The following is a 21,691-nucleotide window of genomic DNA, read 5'->3' on the forward strand; positions in this document are numbered from 1 at the left end:
TCAAAAAGGCACCCAACAGGCAGGTTTGCTTTAGATGGATGAACTGCAGAGGGGGTGCATGACTCACATCAAGGGAATCTCAGATGAGAAGGCCTCGCTGATGGGGCTCTTTCTAAGAATCCACAAAATAGCTCCTAAGAGTCCGTGTTATTTACAGGAAGTACAGGACCATTTTATGATAGTATTATTTTGGTAAGAGTTTTCCTGTGCGTGCTAGCTTCTCCTTTCTCTTCTCTACACATTCTGACTTTGGCAGAAAGGATCACGACCAAATTAGCAAAATGGAGAAGGGGAGGTACAAGGAGAAAGATGCCCCCTCCCCCCTCCCTTCGCCCAGCCCCCTTCTTGAACTCCTACCCAACAAAGTCTCGCAGGAGGGGAGCAGGGAGGAAATTCAATTCCAGATCAAGTTTGAAATTTTGATTATTGCATATAATTAGATACTCTGAAGTATGAATTTGAAACAGTGTTTGCAACTTGAAAAGACAGTTGGATATTTTATTACCTGAACAATTAGAACAATCCTGGGGCTTTGGAGTTTTCATCCATGTCAGAGGAAGAATATTCCCCATTGATTAGTGTTTAAAGGGAGAGTGTGAGACAACATAAAGATGGTTGGTGATTATACCACACGAATCCCACGTGGTAAACTAACTGGTTAAACTTTGTCGTTTCCAGAGGGTCTCTTGGCGCAATACTAGGCAGTACGTGGAAATGCAATGTGGTTTGGTATGAAGGGCCTTCTGCTGCATCATAGCTCTGTGACCCTGTGAAACACACCTAATTGCTACAAATCCTGGTTTTCTAATTTACAAACTAAAGTGACTACATAATGTCCACCCTTTTTACTCCACAGTATTGTGGAACAGCTCAAATAAGATTGTACACTTAAAGGCGTCTGGATGGCTCAGTCAGTTAAGCATCTGACTCTTGATTTCAACTCAGATCATGATCTCAGGATTGTGAGATGGAGCCCTGCATTTGGCTCTGTGCTGGCTGTGGAGCCTGCTTAAGATTCTTTCTGTATCCTTCTGTCCACTCCCTGACGTCTCAAAAGAAAAAAAAAAAAAAGATTGCATACTTGAAAATGTTTCTAAATTCCAATAGGTACTCAGAATCAATTAAGTATTTGGTGATTAGTATCCTCTGACCAGATGATACTTTGAAAACTCATAAAATTTTTCCCTTTTGCCTCGTGGTCTGAGCCATCCTAAACCCGTAACCAAATAAGAACAGCTAAAGAAGAAAAAGGAAGCTCCCAAGAAGGACATTCCACAGAACCCTCAGCAGCCCCTTTCTATCCGTAACCCTGCTAGGATCATCTGTTCTGCCTGGGTATTCTTAATGTTTTATCACCACTTATAAAAACCACTGACAACTTAGCACTAATGAAAGTTTTCTTCCCTCATCAGTTTTTCAGCACCTTCTCCAACATGAGTGTCGAATTACTGACCAATGATCTGAAACTAAAGTGAGCCCAAGAGAGTCAGCGAATTACTAAGAAAAGCATTTACAGAGGGAGGTAGCATTGCCAGAGAAGTTTGATTGAAAAAGCATCTTTGTGTGTCCCAGAAAAGGGCTGGGAAAGTAGAAGAGGGCATGAGGAGGAGCCTGAGGGACCGCTTTACTCATCAACAACAAGAGAGGAGTGTGAACATCACACGGACAATACACTATCTGTCCGTGCTTATGCCATGGGATCTCCCTGACAAAGCCACTAGGAAACTGGCTGCCACTAATTAAAAATGGTTCTCGCAGTGCTTGAATGTCACAATGTTCTGTTGTATTGTGTAGAATAACAAAAATAGAGGCATTTGTGAAGGAAAATGGACCATGAAATCTAAGTGATGCTGGAGTTTCTGCAGGAAGCTTCTCCTCTTCTTCCTCTCCCCAGAGTGTCTCCAATTTAGATTTTTCAGCTTCTTGAATCAAGGGAGGATGGTTTCCACCACCTCCACTGCCACACCCTATCTGACTGCTTTTTCTCTTGTGAGCCGTGCCATTTAAAAGAATATAAACCACTGCTCCTGTTGCTTCTTTGGAGCTGGTGTTCTAAAATGAACTTTGCATTCATAGGCCAGGGAGGGCAAAAGTACACTATGTAACAGAGTGGATCAAGGAATGGAAATGACAGAAAGCCTATTAATTATCTTGTGTTCAGATGTTAAAAGTGGTATATTTATATATACATATGGGAATGGGGGAGAAGTAGAGGGCAGTATAAGTATGCTCTTTTAGTTGGTGAAGAGATGGGAATCTAAAGTCAAAAAGAGAAAAAATACAATTTAAGTATAATATTTAAAGTTCTAACAATGATGAAGAAAAGAACTAAAAATAAATGAACTCTCCAAACTAGGAAGGGTGGGGGAGGAAGTAGAATTGAGTTAAAGTGTTTCATCTTTACTGTCTAAAGTTAACAAGTCAAGAAAGAGAATTGCAACATATTTTTTTTATAGTAATGGAAGTGACTGTCTTTGGTTATACACACAAGAACAATGGCTTTCCTAGGGAGCTGAAGCAAGGTTTCAAGGGGCACCATGGAGGAAAATGTATGTAGGAGTTGGGCTTTGCTTTCTCCCCTCCCTGTTCCAGCAGAACAACTCTGCTATTTATCTGTTTTACATCTTAGGTTACAGTGAACTATTTAGCTGGGGGAAAAAAGTTTCTTTGCTTTCAAAATGTTTGGAAACACCATCCTGGGACAAGATACATCTGTTACAAAGATCTGGATTAAAATCCCAAATTCTGGAAAGCCAAAGAAATTATAGATAAAAGTGAGTAGCTTTTATAGTACAAAGCTTCTTAACGTGTAAGTGAGCTTACATCCCGAGAAACCATCCTAAGTTGAAAATGCATTTCATACACCTAACCCACCCAACATCACAGTTTAGCCTAGTCTACCTTAAGCATGCCCACAACACTTAACATTAGCCAATAGCTGGGCAAAATCATCTGATGCAAAGTTGATCTTATTATTTACATGTTGAATATCTCACGTAATTTACCGGCTACCACACTGAAAGTGAAAAACAGAATGGTGATATGAATGTAGAATGACCGTAAGCATATCATCAGTTTGTGCTCTTGATCGATGGCTGACTGGGAGCTGTGGCTTTCTGCCCCAGCATTACCAGGGATTATCACAGCATGAATTGCTAGTCCAGGAAAAGATCCAAATTCAAAAACTGAAGCTCAGTTTTTATTGAATGTATATTGCCTTTGCACAGTTGTAAAATTGAAAAATTTTAAGTCGGACCATTGCAATTGGAGATCCTCTGTTTAATCCATATCCATATAATCTCTCCTTTGAAAATGGATTCTTTTCTACCCACTAGATTCTCCAGAAACCCCAATTTCCTACCTAATTGGGCCATAGCGTATTGAAACAAGAGTGAAGCTCATTGAAGTTTGGAGGTTTTAAATTTAGGCTCTTAGGTCCTAGACTCTGGGATTTGAAGTGAGTTGATACATACTTGGGAGCTGTGGTGTGGCTGTCTTCGCCATTTTGCAGGTAGTTAATAAGGAAAGGAAGCAAAGAGGAGGTGAGGAGGTTTTAAGGAGCCCCAGAGAGAAAAGATCTTCTCTCGTTTGCATTTCCCCCATCCTTCATGAAACCATGAGATTCCATTATCCTAGATCTTTCTAATAAAGCTTCCATTATGTTTCTCCAGTGTGCCTGGGTTTTGCTTTCTTGAATCTGGAAAGAAAGAAGGCTTTGTATAAGATATAGAAGAGAATGTACAGAACTTTAGGGAGAAAACTTAGAATGATCTGGAGGTGATAAGAACAGTTACTAATATTAGTCCAAGAGAAAATCATTAGAATTCAGAGAAGTTCAGAGGACAGAGATTAAAAGAGCACAGTCCATGAGCACCTGCGAGGTGAATGGATAAAGAAGAGGTGGAATGGAATATTCCAATGGAATATTACTCAGACATTAAAAAAAATGAAATCTTGCCATTTGTAACAACATGGATGGAGCTAGAGAGTACGATACTAAGTGTAACTAGTCAGGGAAAGACAAATACCATATGATTTCAGTCATACATGGAACTTAAGAAACCAAAAGAACAAAAAAGAGAGAAATAAAAGGACTCTTAACTCTACAGAATAAAGATGGTTACCAGAGGAGAGGGGGTGTGGGGGATGGGTGAAATGGGTGAGGGGGATTAAAGAGTACACACTTAATCATGAGGAGCCCTGAATAATGTATAGAATTATTGAATCACTGTATTGTACACTTGAAAATAATATAACACTGTAGGTTAACTCTGCTGGAATTAAAGTAAAAAATGTACTCATCTCACAATTTCTGGGTATAGGAAAATGTGTGGCTATACCATACCATGTACCTCTGAGAAATTTTCTTTTGCCTTCCTGGACTCTTTTCTCTAATGATAGAGAAGACACTAGAAGGTTTGACATGCCATTTCTGAAAAGATCTGAACCCTAACCCAAATTCTTGAGATAATCATCTGCAGTGCAGCTTTGTTGATCAAGTGCCAAATATTACCAGTTCATGAATATATTCAGGAAGACCACTGCCCTTAAAGATGTAGATATATAGTAAAACAACATCTTATTTTCTTTTTAAAATTACAAACAGAATACATGCTCCTCTTAATTAATTAAAACCGAATGCTGCTTTTCTAATCTATGGGTTTGTGGAATTCTGCAAATATCCTTCACTATTATCAATTGCATGAGCCCTATTCAAGAAACATGTGATTTAATCTGCAAAAAGGTTTCCCTTTTCTGATTAAGAGAAAAGAGACTCTTTGTATTTCTTGTTTGATGGTTACAAGCATATATGCACACACCTATTTATTTAACAGCATTTTCCTTTTGCCGTAAAGATGCATTTTCTTTTGAAATCAGTAAGGTTCCCTGCCCCCCACAAACACTTTTATTATTTTGGCTAATATGGGCTGTTGTTCAGCAAAACCTTCAGGAGTGTAGGTGGTGTTGGAGCAATCATAGGATTTAATGGACAAGCAATCTGGAAAACTGCACTCATGTGCTATATCATATTTTGTACTCCATGTTCCTACACAGTGTCATGGCTCTTCTCAGAAGGAAATTTGCATTGTTGTCCTTGGGAATAAGAATAGATCAGAATTTGCTGTTATGTAACCATGATCCATTATTAGATGGTGTCTTTCATGCATGGTAACCAAGCTCCAAATGGACTTTCTCTCCATGGTCCTTACTCCACAGCGGACAGAGGCCAATCTGTTCCACCAGTTTCTCTGGTGTGATCCGCAGCCAACATGCTTGAGAATCACCTTACCCTACGTCTCCTGAAGGCTACTGACCAGTTTTTCCTTTCTGTGAGCAGCAGTTCTTAAACTTCACTGCACATTAGAATCACCCAAGGAGCTTTAAAGAATAATGATGCCTCATTCCATCTCCAGAGATTCTCAGTCAATGGGTCAGTGGTGTGGCTTGAACATTAGGGTATTTGGAGTACCCTATTCTTGAGGATCTTTGGATCCTCCCTAAGTGATCCTAATATGCAGGCAAGGTTTAGAACCACTGCTCTAGGGCTGCTTAGACTGTGAGAGGGGAGTCTGATTATTCCTGTGACACTTCCCCTCATTGTGGTTGGCCTTGGTGTCCTGAAAGAACTGCTTTGGGGATATGTTGATGTGCAGATACTACAGAAAGCACTTTATTTCTCATTCTTTCTAGGTGGAGATGATCTCTATCTTCCAGAAACTTTTCTTCACTGTTGATGATCTTTGCCCTATAGGATGCTCAACTACACTTTCCCCTAAAGTCCTACAAATAGCAGTAGGAGTGAACCATCTAAGAGAACCTACTATTCATAACGACACTCCAGGCTTCATGGCCTCTGGATGACAGCTATACCTTAAATGATACACTAAGCACAAAATGTAAAGAAATAAATAGGTACACTTAGATATTGTTGAGAAGAATTCTTAATTCTTAACTTTTGTTCCTTTTCTTCTACCACCCTCAAAAGTTCGGGAAGATAATCCATGAGTACCTCTTCCAGCTTCTTGCCATTCCTTTCTGACTTCTTGCCTTTGCTTAAGCTTCTGTATTCTTGAAATGCCTTTCTTCTTATTCCTCCTCTACCTGGTGAACCCATTTCATTGTGCAATTTTCCCAAAAGTTGTTCCTCTAAATAGAATAAATTGTCGTTACATGCTGAAATGTGATCTTGAGCCTATTTTCAAGATTTATTTATTTATTTTAGAAAGAGAGAGAGAGAGAGAGAGAAACATGGTAAGAGTGAAAACAAGGGTGAATGGGAGGGACAGGGAGGGGCAACTCTCAAGCAGGCTCCATGGTGAGTATGGACCCTGACACAGGGCTTGATCCAGAGACCCTGTGATCACACCTGAGCAGAAATCAAGAGTCTGACACTTCACTGACTATTCAATCCAGGTGCCCCTTGAACTTATTTTAATGGAAATTCTCATCAAATTGCATTATAATTGGTAGTTTTCACAACTGTGGTCTTTGCTAGATTAATACAACAAAATTTAATGAGTAGCCATGAATGCTGGAACTTGGTTAAGCAACACAAAAATGACTGATATAGTTTCTGCCCCCTCTGCCCCTTAGGAGTTAATACTGTATTGAGGTAGATAAACAAATCATTACAGTATCCCTTGATAGCTACTATAAAATATGGATATGGAATGGTAAGGAAATTCTAAGGGCTTAGTGTTGTTGTTTAAGGTGGTAAAATTTAATTTCTGCATGCCAGAATCATCCTCAAGTGTTAGGGGAAGCTGGATTATTTGGGTAAACAGCTAGCCTTTGTCAAAATTCTCTTTTGGGAAAATTTTACTATATCAGTACAGTTAGAAACATTATTTTGGCTAGGATCAACTATTGGTCACCTACAGAATAGCTATTATTATGACATGAGTGGCATTTTTAGATTTTGTGCTATTTCCAAAAAGTTAGACTCATTCCTATGATTTCAAGATACAAATCCCCAGTGCAGGAGGGGAAAAAAAAATACTGGGATTTGAAGTCATTAGATTTGGGTTTGAACCAGGCTCATGTTATTAATTAAGTGGCTAAGTTACTTCTTTCCTTGAGCATCAATTTCTTTGTGACATGAGGATAAAAATGGAGAGTATGAGGTTGTTTGGATGATTAAATAAGATAATGCAACTAAGGCACTAAACATAATGCCTGACACATAAAGAAAATTTAGGAAATGTTGATTTCCTGCTATACACCTTCAAAAATTAAAAAGAGAACAGGTTGCTCCAAAGCCAAAGGGAAAATGCCAGAGGACTTTTGGAATAGATATCAGCTGCTTGCTCCTTCTTTTATCTGGGGAGTAGTATCATTCCATAACTTGTGGAGCTTGTCAGCAGCTAAAAAATTAATTCCACCTCCACCCCCCAGTTCCCTCTCCCAGTTTAGACTCAGGAGACTTAGGTACAGAGTGTCCTGTGCCCAGGGTGAGCAGAATTCATGGCCCTCCTTCTTCTGAGCTAACCTCTCAAGGCTGGCTGCTGGAGTTGTGCTCACGATTTCTTTCACTCTTCAACACCACACAAGGCCACCTGGAGAAGAGAAAGAAGATTATTTCATCTGCAGTTCAGTAAATATCTCAGGGCTGGGCAGAGAGAAAGGACTTGTAAAATGAAAGAGGAAGGGCTTTCTGATTTGTGTCCGGCTCCTCCAACCCCTGAGCAATCTGTTCCTGTTTAAAACAAAAAGCAAAACATGTTTCCTCAAACCAGTTTAAGAGAATAGTGATGACTAAGGCAGTATATTTATTTCAGTTGTCACAGGAGGCATAGATTCCTGGATTCATATTTTTAAAAAATTTTCCTGTGGTTCTGAAAATACTGGTTTTCTTCCTAGAGACTCTTGAAATTATTTTTTGGATGTTAAGATGCCAGGGGAGCAGGTTCTCCATTCTGAAATACTTCCTTGTTCAAAAAGATTAGAAAAGTTGGTTGAGAAGACCACAGACCTAAAGATGGTTGAGCAAGGTTACAAAAAATGAATAAAGGGACAAATGGAAATTACACTCATTCATTCCATAAATAAGCATTAAGCACCTGCTGTGCACCAGAGCCCATCGATATAATTCTGGGCGAACAAAGCTGAACAACAGGTACCTGCCTCCTCATGGTTTTTAACAGCCTAGGGTGTTAACAAAAAACACATCATTACAATCCAGTGTGATAAAAGCACTGATAGCAGAAGTGTAAGAAGGTATAAGAGAAGATGCAGAGACCCAGAGGATGAGCAAAACTGAGCTAGATAAAGAGAGCTGTAGGTAGAAAAGTTATTCTAGGGAGAGGGAACAACGTATCTTAAGGCTTAGAAATATGAGAGAGTGGAGTGGGTTTGAGGAATGAAATTCATTTCGGTGTATGTGGATCACGAATGTAGCAGGAGGAGTAGCTAGAGATGGAGTTACTGGGATACCCATTGTCTTCCTTTCACCAGCTTGATGCTGGTCAAATGTGGATTTAGGATTGAGAGGAAGCTAAAATTCCTTGGAGATGTTGGTCGCAAGCCACATGCTCCCAATGAATCTTGCCAAGAGAGATGTGTAATGTGGTTCCTTGTTTCCCATTTTGTGATTTGCTACGTCTTGATTCCTCTTGGGATGCTTACCCTCAGACAGGTCCAGGAATATTGGAGTGTTTGATCTCCCTTGGGATAGTACAGTTGGCACCACCTTCACCTTCCTTTGGAGTTAGCCCTACTGTTGGCTTAGTTGCTCTTGCCCGAGCACTGGTAGTTCTGGCCTTGTACTCTTTCCTTGCCAAGTCACTGCAAGATCTAACTGTCAGTATTGACAGTTCATTTCTCCTGGCTGTGTTACACTTCCAACTCACCAAGGACTAAATGTTCAACAACCTCAGGGTGATCCTTTCAACCTGTTTGACTTTTCTGGTCTTGTAAATCAGATTCTCCTGTCCTCCAAGGCACCTCTTTTGTCTACCCCTCCTAACCACGGAGAGTTGCTAAGTAAAGATTCATGGTTAAACCCAAAGGGCCCACAAAATACCTATATTTCTTCCTTGGTCATTGTACACCAACTCTGTTGTTCTTCCTCTATTACCTTCCTACCCTCATCCTCTCAAAGTTGTTTTGGATACATTTCTTTCTCTAAAATCCCCAATGCTTTCTTTACTTGCCACTGCAGAAATACTGACAATCATACTTCTCTTCTGTAAGATTAAGGCTATTTTTGATCTTCCCCTAAACATATCTATGTTTCTATATCTGCATTTGATTTTTCCTTCCAGGATCAGCTAAGAAGTACTCTTTCTCTTCTCTTGCTTATGGATTGTTCTTTTTGGGACTCCTTAACCAGGCTGAAGGTCTGTATTTGTTTGGCTTAGCATTGTTTCTGTATATACTTGTGGGCAAATCCAATTACATCCTGCTTCACCTGGTGTTGACAAAATGAGATCTCTTCCCTTCTATGAACTCCCCCCTCCCCCATTTTGCAGGAGGAAAGAAAACACAATGTATTTTATTTATTAACTCAGCTGCTAATCATTTTCTGGCCTTTTCCCCATGATACCTCTAATAGAGTGCTGGGCATATAGAACAAACTGAAATACTGAAATAACTGATCAATTGATAGATTAAAGTAGGGCGTGACTCCTGTTCAGCTCCACTTATCTCCTCCTTTCAAAGAACAACCATGTTCCTGGATTAGTTCATCTTGTCTGGCTAATTACCTCCATGCCTGATTACCTTTTTGTTTTTTCTTGAATCAGTCACCAGTTTTCTCTGGTACTTATGATTAGGAACTCTTTAGCCCACGAATGGGCTCTCCTAGTTAAATCAGTTTATACCAATTAGCTCTTATAACACAGTTCTTAAGAAACTGATAGAAACTTTATTTTTACAGCCACCCACAGAAAATTATTGGCAAATATTCCATACCTCAACTGAACAGGTTGTTGTTGTTGTTTAGATTTATTTATTTGAGAGAGAGAGAATGAGCAGTAATCCCAAGCAATCATCCCTCCCGCCCGATTCCCAGCCAAGCATGGAGCTCGATGTGGGGCTCAATTGGATGACCCTGAGATCATGACCTGAGCCAAACTTAAGAGTCCAGTGCTTAACCAGCTGAGCCACCCAGATGCCTTTGAACGGGTCTTTTAATTCACAACATTTCCAGTAGATTTTCTTTGAGTGAATCACTCTTGTTTGGCAGCTTAGGCAGGGCTCAACATTGGAGAGCTAATTTATCCATGTTGCTGGGTGACTCAGTTAACCCCTCATTATTCCTGTGATTTTTTTATTTATTTTTTTATTTATTTTTTTTTTTTTAATTTTTTATTTATTTATTTGACAGAGAGAGATCACAAGTAGGCAGAGAGGCAGGCAGAGAGAGAGAGAGAGGAGGAAGCAGGCTCCCTGCTGAGCAGAGAGCCTGATGCGGGACTCGATCCCAGGACCCTGAGATCATGACCTGAGCCGAAGGCAGCGGCTTAACCCACTGAGCCACCCAGGCGCCCACCTGTGATGTTTTTGATAGATTCCCCACTGCCTCCCTGTATTCAAGATTCTCCACTGTTGGATTAGAGCTGAGCATGGATTTTGATGTAATAGCTAAGATATTTTTAATGTCTTGGGAAGGTAATGTGGAATCACATTAAGAGTACGTGGTTGAAATTGAGGAAATTTTGGGTTTAGTCCTAAATCTGACAACCACTTGAAAATAAATCATCCTTAATCTCTCTGTATCTCAAGTTAAATCTCCTAAAAAATGAAGTTTCCTTTATTTTTTTTTTAAGATTTTATTTATTTATTTGACAGACAGAGATCACAGGTAGGCAGAGAGACAGGCAGAGAGAGAGGAAGGGAAGCAGGCTCCCTGTTAAGCAGAGAGCCCGATGCGGGGCTAGATCCCAGGACCCCGGGACCATGACCTGAGCCAAAGGCAGAGGCTTCAACCCACTGAGCCACCCAGGCGCCCCGAAGTTTCCTTTAAATTAAACATTTTATGGGTCCTGTGTTTCCAGAACTACTGCGAAAGGAATATCTTAGGGACTTTTCTTTATCCCCATTACTCCATAATTTCACTGTGGTGGACATTGCTATAGGTCTTTGTAAGGTCATTTTTAGGCAATCTATTTGCACTATCAATTTGGAGAAATGTCTCAGAATTTTTCTCATATTGCCCAAGAATTTTAAAGGAAATTCTCAAAATTTAGCCAAAGTCATATTCCCTAGAAGTATAAATGTAGGGAATCTAGTTTATAAAGAAAATGAGATTAGAGGCAGTCGTGGAGAGGCAATATTCGAAGGGAAATTGGCTGAGAATTTTTCTGAGGTAAAAGAGATATGAGATATGAATCCTTAGATGGAGAGTGCATTTCATGTTTCAAGTAACATAAGTAAAATAAATTTATTAGAGTGAAACTGCAGAATATCAAGGGTAATGAGAAAAATCTCAAAGGCCAGCTAATCCAAAGAAAGACTACCTACCAAGAAAATTAGATTTCTAGTAGACTTCCCATTTGTAATCATTGATTTTAGAGGACAATGAAGTAAACACCTGCAAAGTCCTGAGGGAGAAAAACTGACAACTTACAATTCTATTCCCAGCTAAATGGTTATTCAAAGATAAGGGAAAACTGAAAGCATTTTCAGGCATACATTCCACCCACCTATCCTTCCTAAAAGAGTAACTATACCATAAAGACAAGAATATTCAGAGGGGATGGGGCGATGTAATAAACAACAGTGAGCCCTGAAGTTGAAAGATGCTGGTAAATTTAGGAAGAACAATTGGATGATTAAAAATAGGGGCACTGGGTGGCCTAGATTGTTAAGTGTCTGCCCTCAGCTCAGGTCGTGATCTCCAGGTTGTAGGATCAAGCCCCATGTCAGTGGGGAGCTCAGTTTTCCTCTCCCTTTGCCTCTCCCCCTGCTTGTGTTCTCTCTTTCTCTCTCTCTATCAAATGAATAAATAAAATCTTTAAAAAATAATAATAATACTGCTTGTGTTAAATAAAAAGAACCCAAATCTATATAGTAATAACTTAATGGGTATGGGATATGTTCTCGGGTTCTAAGGTCATTGTCTTGTTCAGCTGGAGGAGACACTGAATAATGTAGATGTTGTTAGAAAAACACATATCTAACTACATGTTTTGGGGAAACCACTAGAAGAACAGAAATATAATCTATAGCTTCCACACCAACATAGAAAAACCTTATATTCCAACTGAACACAGGAACAAGGTGGAGAGCCACTGAACAAAAACAAAAACAAAAACAGATGAGTAAATCTAAATGTATAACAAATAATGATTGCTGAACATATATTATTTTAATCATGGGTCTTATCTTATAGAGTTTCGAATTACTCTAGATTTCCTGTGGGGTTTGGGAGGAGGGAGGGGGTGGCAAGGGAAACCATCTAAATACCAGGATTTTCAGAGCTGGTTTACTCTCATAACCAATTGTTAGCACAAAGTTGAAACTTTATTTATTTATGGAATAATATCAGAGAGATTTCCAGCTATTTTCTAGCTTATATGAAAACCATTTTCATTCAATACGGAAAAGAAAATAACCTTTGCATTGTCTCGCTAACACCTGGAATCTGGTGTTTGATTCCACTTCCCAGATGCCCTTTTAATCTATCTCTTTATAGATAACCCATAGGTTAGGAATGTCAAATAGTATTCTACAATTTTAGAAATTGTTGTCTATGTTTACTACAATTATATCAAAGTATTTAAAACTTTTGCATTTTGACATTGGGAGAAAAAAAAAGATTTGGAGTAATCAGTTATTATGGGCACATTATGAAGTTAAATCAAACCTTTGTTTAGTTTGCTTATAACACAGTCTGATTTCAAAAACAGCCTGAGTTTTTGAAAGTTGGATATTTGTAAATATTCTAAATGCAATTGCTTAAGTTCCTCAACCAGCTACTGACCTCCAAAAGCCAGGAAATCATTAGACTATGCTTTGTAGTTACAGTGAGGCTTACATTCTCAATCTAATCACCTATTTTGTTCATTTCATCGGTAGCTATTCTAATCTTGGTAATCTTGGTATATCAAAAAACCTTTTTTTTTTTTTCTTTTTTGCTTGAGCTTTGGGTGCTTGAGCCTAAGTTTACTTTTTTTGTTCTCAAGGCAAACTGTTGGTCACTGAGTTAAAGTATTAGTGCTCTTAGGAACTCCTTGGTCCAAACTTTCATTGCATGGAAGATGACACTGAGGGTCAAAGAGGAAATGTAGCTTCCCCAAATCCTTAGGCCTCATTAGTGACAATAAGAAAGGACCTAAAACCTAGATAATTTGTGGGTTGTTTTTTTCAGAGCTCTTTACAACATGACCACCATTTGAGCAAAATTCTTGTTTTATTATGTCAACATTTATTATGTCAAATAATATTTAACAAATATTATTTCAATCAATGACACACCCTAATGTTAAACAAAAGACTGTCAGTAGAAATTCAGCAAAGCGATTTATCGAAACTTACTGAGAAATGTTGTGGCTGTGGCCTACACTGGCTAATTCACGAGTAGAAACTCATTTTAGAAATTCCTGGATTCAGCATATCTGACTAATATTGTGTGAAATAGTAATTTATTATTATTTAAAAATTATAGAGTATTTCATGTAGACAAACAAGGATTAAAGGGTCTTTGCAAGTCAGTATAGCAAGTTTGTTCCATACTTTAAAAACACCTGTTAAGAAGATCCTCGACACCATATCAGTTCAATTCTACAAACGTTTATTGACAACCCAATTTGTCAAATGTATTGTGTGAGTCATCACGTAACATATGAAGATGAAAGAAGTCCCAGAGCCTTTACAATTTAATTTTAACAGGGAGCCAGTGGAGCCCGCGTCTGAAAATTTTGAACATAGAACACCGCTATTTTGAAGCTGAATTCAGTTCTGGTTCATAAAGTGAAGGGTAAGAATTAGTCTTCAGGGGAACTTCCTTCTTTGTCTTGGGAAGGATTACTGTGCTTTTAGGACTGTGATTTAAATCATGGACCTCTCTACCTATTGCTCAGGGAGGTCTGAGTGCAATGGAGTACTGTAAATGGACCTGCTTCAGACTGATTTGTAAAATACTCTATTAAATAAATTGAGTGTATGAGCACAATTATAATCCAGCAGAATTTGATAATTTTTCCCTTGGAATTTGAATGGAGGTAACCTATGGACAGAAATGGATTGTTCCTTGATTATTTGTGTGTCAGTCTATTTGTGAAAAACTGCTTGCTGTTTATGAGCTTTTTTCTTTTTCTAGCACAGAGCTAGACTCTATTTCTTAGTTCTCTTTATAATTCATTGTGACCATGTGATTGCTTCTTGCAAAAAAATATACAAGTTGGACTGTTGTGTGTCATTTCCAGGCCAAGGCTATTAAGAAGTGGGTAGGCCTTCCCTATGCACTGTTTCTCCTTTCCTTTGATGAATGCAGTTGACAGAGTCTAGAGGAGGGCTGGTCCCCAAGATGAAAGAAGCCTGGGTCCCCAAATTGCCTCAAGGAGAAACCCTATCTGTAGACCTGGGACACTACCTTTGATCATTAAATAAAAGGAAAATAAACTCTTTGGTTGAAATTTGCTCTATTTGTTATAGCAGCTCACAGTACCCGAACTCATACAGTGTTCTTGGCTATGTGCTTCTTCATAGAAAACTGCGGAAGTGGACTTCCATCACAGCAGCATATAGGCTCATCTTTCTACTTAACATGTGGGGCAAGATTGTGAAAAGTAATAGCAGTCACTTGGTGGGGCAATACATTGAACCACTGATATCTCACACATGGTAATTTTTTGAGACAGAATAATTCAGACATTAGGAAATTATTGAATTATGATTAAGATTAAGAAATATACAAGATTTCAGAATATTATCATTGATTAGCTTCTCTGCTCTCAGAAGATGAGACATACCTAGTGGGTATAGAATAGAATCTTCCTAAAGTGAGTTCATGGTTTTATCCATCATTCAGGAGTGAGAAAAAAAGGGAATCTAGGAGAGTTGGGGTTTATTTAGGCTTGTGTTTGTAGGGTGGAAGGCCCAAAGAATTTTCTTTGTGGTTGTTGAGTTTGACCCAATCACATGAAAGCCTGAGATTTTAGACTGACTTTAGCCTTTTGAGTTCCGTGACTAGATTTTTTTTTTTATTGTGTTAAGAACACATGAGATTTATTCTCTCAACAGATTTTTAAGTATATAATATAGTATTATTATCTGTTGTACAACAGATCTCTAGAACTTATTCCTCTTGTGTAACTGAAATTTTACACCTGTTGATTACCAGGTGTAATCTCCTGGTAAGCTCCCTTTTTCCCTCTCTCCAGCCCCTGATAGCCACTACCATGTTCTTTGCTTATATGAATTTGACTATTTTAGATACCTCACACAAGTGGAATCATGCAGTATCTGTCTTTCTATGATTGGCTTATTTCACTTAGCAAATGTCCTCAAGTTTCATCCATGTTGTCACATATTGTAGGATTTCCCTCTTCTTTAAGACTAGTATTCCATTGTATGTCTATACCATGATTTATAATCCATTAATCCATCAGTGGACATTTAGGGTGTTTCTACATCTTAGCTATTATGAGTAGTGCTATAATGAACATGGAAGTGCTAATCTTTTTAAGATCTTAATTTCAATTTTGTTGGTTAAATGCATAGAAGTGGGAGTGCTGGGTTATATGGTAGTTCTATTTTTAATTTGGGGGCAAACCTCCATACTGTTTTCAGTAGTGGCTGCTCTTTTTGTCATTCCCACCAACAGTGTATGGATTTTTATTTTTCCACATCCTTGCCAATATTTGCTTTCTTTTGTTTTTTGATAATTGGTATCCTAATAGGTATGAGGTAGTATCTCATTGTGGGGTTGATTCACATTTCCCTGATGATTAACAATGTTGAACATCTTTCCATATACCTGTTAGCCATTTGCATATCTTTGGAAATGGTTACTTTTAATGGCCCCATTGTGGTATGGTAACATTCTTCTTTAAGCCTTCAATGAAATATTGCTAAAAATTACAAACTCATCTCAAGTGTTATGTGGGCAAGAGAAGCTGGATGTGAAGAGGTAGAAAGCAAAAACAATTTGCAGCACCTATGGGGATGGACTGAAGACCCTGTCAGGTCTTTTGGTCTCTGTTATTGGTGGTATGAATGTGCTGAAGATGCCAGAGTCTTTTGTCACAGAGCTAAACATACACAAATGGCCCAGGAGTCCTTCAGAGAAGATAAAGGAAGATCTAGGAGGAACTAAGGGTGAGCCATTGGTGTAGTGTTTCCTCAAACTAATAGGGTAAGCCAGCAGATCAACATGTATGAGTTACAGAATGTTTACTGCCTCACTTCCTCTCTCCAAATCTCTGTTGTGGTCCACCCCTAACTAGAATCACACAGGAAAGGGAATTCTGGAAAATATAGGTCAGCCTAGTCAAGTTGACATATTACAAAATCACTACAATAATGTCTTAAATATTTTAGGGGGCTTTGTCAGATGTTATACAGGGGAAGAGTTTCAGGTTCTCTAGTTTACCTTGTTGCTTGATAAAGAATTCTTGACTGTAAGATTTGCAAGGATAGGGCAATTGCCTTCTTTTGCACTCCAGTGCCTAACACGCTCACTTTTCCATACTAACCTCTTAATAAACATTTGCTGAATAAATGAATTTGTACATTCTAGATACCCTGCTATGTGCCAGAGGTAAAAACTAAAACATGTTCTTTTCTTCCTTCATGGAATTTGGAATCTAGTTGGGTAAGATGATAGATTGATAGCTAGCTAGCTAGCTAGATACATTAAAACTTTTATAGATATGTACAGTCTTTGCCAACATATATGACAAACAATGAAAAAATTGGTATAAAAGTAATTTATTATTCTATTATGCAATTTTCAAAAATTCATAAAGGATGACTAAAAGAATCTTGAATCTAAAATTCTAGTTTTCTAAAATTAGGACAAGAGACTAGAGATTTGATAAAAGATGTTAGGCATTTACTTTAGGGGAAAAAGTTTTGGAACAGAAATTTCTGATGCTGTAAATGTCTCAGAGGAGAATGATCATTGTGGCAGAGATGGGAAGGATGGTTACCAAACCTGTTTCTTCTTTTTTCTGGGCCTATAATGAGATTGCTGTTCTCAACTTTCCTTGCAGGGAAGCATTGTCATATGTCTGGCAATAGAATTTAAGGAGAGATGATGTGCATCACTTAAAGATCTGGTCTATATAAACCTCCCACATGTGATCTTTTATATTCCTTCTCCTTTTATAGCTTCATAGAGATGAATATGACACTTTTGAAAGGTGTATATTGAAGATGTTTTGGAAACCATGTGTTGGTGATGGTAGAATTCAAAGAAGGAAGAGGTCTGGGTGCTCGATCTACCATATACAGTGGATCTGGCATCCAATCAGGAAGACTTGCCACCCATACCAGACCATTTGGTGAGCAAAACACATAAATTTTTACTTTTGAAGCTATTAATATTTGGGGGTCAGTTATTATAATCATCCATGTCACTCTATGTAATATAATGATTTATGGTAAGAAATTTAGCTTACAGCTGAATTATTTATATATATGTACAAATAAATATAAATATATATACTTACAACACACACATCTCTTTCTGCTGCTTTCCCATGATCCAGCTGTGTAATTTCTGGTCAGTGACTCTAGGTTTTGAATAATTTGTAAGCGTTCAGTTTCCACACAACTTTTTTATCTGTTAAGAATTTAAAAATCCCATTCTTTGTTCAGCTGTTAATGTTGGGATCCACATTTAGTTTCATAAGCTCTTCCATGCTTTTAGTTTAGTTTTGTTTTTTTTTTTTACTAATGAATTTTATTTCTGTTTGTAGATAAGAAATGTAAGAGTGGAATGTTAATAAAATATAGGTTAGTCCTGTAATGTCAAGAATTTAAAAAATGGATTGATTAAAAATATATATGTATAAGTATATGTATATGTACATGTATATATATAGAGAGATAGATATAGATATGAAATTAAATAAGCTTGGCTATTAAAATAAAAAGCTAAGTGGGATAGCTTGCCATGGTATATTGATATTCAAGTTAATAGCAAAATTGATAATCCAATATTTGTCATGAATAGCCTAATTGGATTTAATCTGTTTTGTGGCTTCTTCTTTAAATATAGCACAAGGAATTGGAAAACCTCTAAAAGTGTGTTGATTCCTAAGCCTGTGAACTTCACTGGACTGGGAGTCAAAAAACCAAGAATCTGAAGATGATTGTGTTAATTTTGAATCTTGTGATCTCAGATAATCACTTTTCACTTATTAAATACACACACACAAACACACACACAGACATATAAGTTCACCATGAATAGAATTCATACATAAATGCACGTGCATATACACACTCATACACATTAATTCTATGCACAGTGAAATTGGGACAGGACAGGGGATTTACACTTTCCAACTTTCAATCTTTCTCACTGTTTGAGGTTTTTTTTCCAGGGATTTCCGTACTTTAAAAATAATAAGCCATATATGAGTCCTCATATCAAAACCAGAAAAGACATTATAGGAAAAGAAAACTATAGATCATAGCTTTTATGAATATAGATACAAAAATCCTCAAAAAAAGTTAGCAAAGCAAATATAGCAACATATAAAAAGAATTATATGCTATGATCAAGTGGAGTTTATCTCAGAATGCAAGGTTGGCTTAACATCTGAAAAACAGTAAATGTGATACATCATATTAATAGAATAAAAGAGAAAAACCACATGATCATGGTGATAGATGCAGAAAAATCATTTGACAAAATTCAATACCACTTCATAGAAAAACACTCAATATATTAGGAATAGAAGCTATCTTCCTCAACTTGACAAAGAGCATCTAGGAAAAACCTATAGCTAACATCATACTTAATGATGAAAGATTGAATGTTTCTTGAAGTCAGGAAAAAGACAGGCAGTCTGTTCTGCCACTTATATCCAACATTGCACCAAGTTTCTAGGCCAGGAAATTAGGAAAGGAAGAGATGCAATAAGGTACCTAGACTGAAAAGAAGAAAGTAGAATTTTCTCTCTCTCTCTTTTTTTTTGTCAGAAAGAGTGAGCACAGGCAGACAGAGTGGCAGGTAGAGGCAGAGGGAGAAGCAGGCTTCCTGCTGAGCAAGGAACCCGATGTGGGACTCGATCCCAGGATGCTGGGATCATGACCTGAGCCGAAGGCAGCCGCTTAACCAACTGAGCCACCCAGGTAGCCCAGAATTTTCTCTCTTTTTAGATGACATGATCTTATACATAGAAAATTCTAAAGAAACTCTTAGAGCTAATAAATGAGCTTGGCAAATGGCAGCATATAAGATTAATATACAAAAAACAATTGTATATCAATATACAGCAATGAAAAATCCAAAAATTAGATCAAAGAAACAATTCCATTTTTAATAGCATTTAAGAAAACAAAATATTTAGGAATAAACTTAACGAAGTAGTTCAAAACATAGCCACTGAATTCTACAAAACATAGTTGAAAGAAATTAAAGATCTATGTAAAAAAGAAGAAAGAAGACCTAAATAAATGGAAAGATAAGTCCTGTTCACAGACTGAAGGATTTAATATTGCTAAAATAAGAATAGTATTCAAAGCAATCTACAGGTTCACTTAAATCTCTAACAAAACTCTAGCTGTTACAGAAATTGATACTAAATTTGCAAGACATAAATGATCCAGAATAGCCAAAACAGTCTTGAAAAAGAGCACAGTTGGAGTTCTCACACTTCTTAATGTCAAAATTTACTACAAAGTTACATGGCATAAAGATAGATATATAAATCAATTGACTGAAATCCAGAAATAGCTGTGATATTTAAAATCAATTGATGTTTGACTGGGTTGCTAAGATTATATTAAGGGAAAGAATAGGGGTTTTTTGTTTGTTTGTTTTTGTTATTATTATTACTTTTAAACAAATTGTGCTGGGACACCTGGTTGGCTCAGTGGTTGAGTGTCTGCCTTCAGTTCAGGTCATGACCTGAGAGTCCTGTAATCGAGTCCCACATAGGGCTCCTTGTTCAGTGGGGAGCCTGCTTCTTCCTCTCCCTCTGCCCCTTCCCTTGCCCACACTCTCTCATGTGCTCTCTCTCTCTATCAAATAAATACATAAATACAATCTTTAAAAAAAAATAAATAAATGAATGGTGCTCAGACAATTAGATATCCACATACAAAAGAATGATGTTGGACCCCTACCTGATAGAATATACAAAGTTAAGCCAACGTAGGTCAACGACTTAAACGTAAGAAATAAAACAATACCCTAATATGAAAAATAAAGTTTTTATAAAAATGTAAAAGAAAATAAAAGTTTTAGAAAAATTCTTGGAAGAAAACATAAGCATAAATCAATGTGATCTTGGATTAGAGTGATGGTCTCTTTTATATGATATCAAAATTGCAAGACACACACACACACAAAACAAATGGGAGTTTGGTACAATTAAAAATTATTGTGCTTCAAAGAACACTATCAAGAAAATGAAAAAACAACCAATGGACTAGGAAAAAATTTGTAAATCATACATATCATTAGGGACTTGTATCTAAAATATATAAAGCAATTTTATAACTCAGTAATAAAAGAAAAACCAATTTAAGAATGGGCAAAGAATCTGAACAGATAGGTCATCATAGATAATATATAAATGGTTAATAAGCACATGAGAAGATTCTCAACATCATTAGCCATCAGGGAAATGCAAATTAGAACCAAGGTAAGATACTACATCCCACCCAGTAGGATACCTAATATAATAATTCAAAAAGCAGGTAATGATAAATTTTGGTCAAAATATGGATTAAGTATAACTCTGTTACACTACTGGCAGGAATGTAAAATGGTGTAGCTAGTTTGGAAAACTACAGTGCCTTTTAAGGTAACATATGTCAACACATGATCTAGTAATTGTATTACTGAGTATATACCTAAGGGAAATGAGAACTTATGCCCACATAAAAACTTATACACAAATTTTTATGGCAGCATTGTTCATAACAGCCAAAATGTGAAGACAACCTAAATGTCCATCAACGGATGAATAGATACCCAAAGTGTGACAGAGGAATACAACGGAAAATTATGAAGCAGTTAAAAAGGAATGAAGTAATGGTGCATGCTACAATGTGGATGAATCTCAAAAACATTTGTAAAGTGAAAGAAGCCATTACAGAAGACCACATATTGCACATATTGCATGGGTCCATTTCAATGAAGTATCTGGAATAAACAAATCATTATGGATAGCAGGTAGATTGGCATTTGCCTAGGGATAGGGGAATAGGGGGAAATGGGTAGTGACTATTAATGGGTATGTGGGTGATGAAAGTGTTCCAAAACTGATTGTCACAGTGATTGTGTAACTTTTTGAATACGCTAAAAACCATTGGATTATACACTTAAAATTGGCAAGTTATATAGTATATGTATTCTATCTCAGTAAAGTTACAAGAAATAAAATATTTGTGTATGTGTGTGTGTGTTTGTCCCAGTGTTTACTTCTCTGTCAAACAGGGAGCCGAGACATACAGTTGGTAGTTTTCTTCCATTTCCACTCTTCTATAATTCCATGGTTTTGTGATTATAGACAGGCATCAGTATTGTCACACATATGGTGTTTTGAGTGATGAAAGATTTTTA

General features: G+C 37.3%; 1 long non-coding RNA gene across 1 annotated transcript in view; it reads left to right on the forward strand.

Moving 5' to 3' along the window:
* Positions 1-21,472, forward strand: part of LOC309866433 — a 28,638-nt gene extending 7,166 nt beyond the window's left edge. Inside the window, exons 2-3 of the long non-coding RNA XR_014312656.1 lie at positions 17,278-17,450; positions 21,038-21,472. This is a non-coding gene — a long non-coding RNA (uncharacterized lncRNA). The remainder of the gene's footprint in view (positions 1-17,277; positions 17,451-21,037) is intronic.
* The last annotated feature ends 219 nt before the right edge of the window (positions 21,473-21,691 follow it).

Source organism: Mustela nivalis (assembly GCF_964662115.1).
Source record: "Mustela nivalis genome assembly, chromosome: 6".
NCBI classification, from domain to species: domain Eukaryota; kingdom Metazoa; phylum Chordata; class Mammalia; order Carnivora; family Mustelidae; genus Mustela; species Mustela nivalis.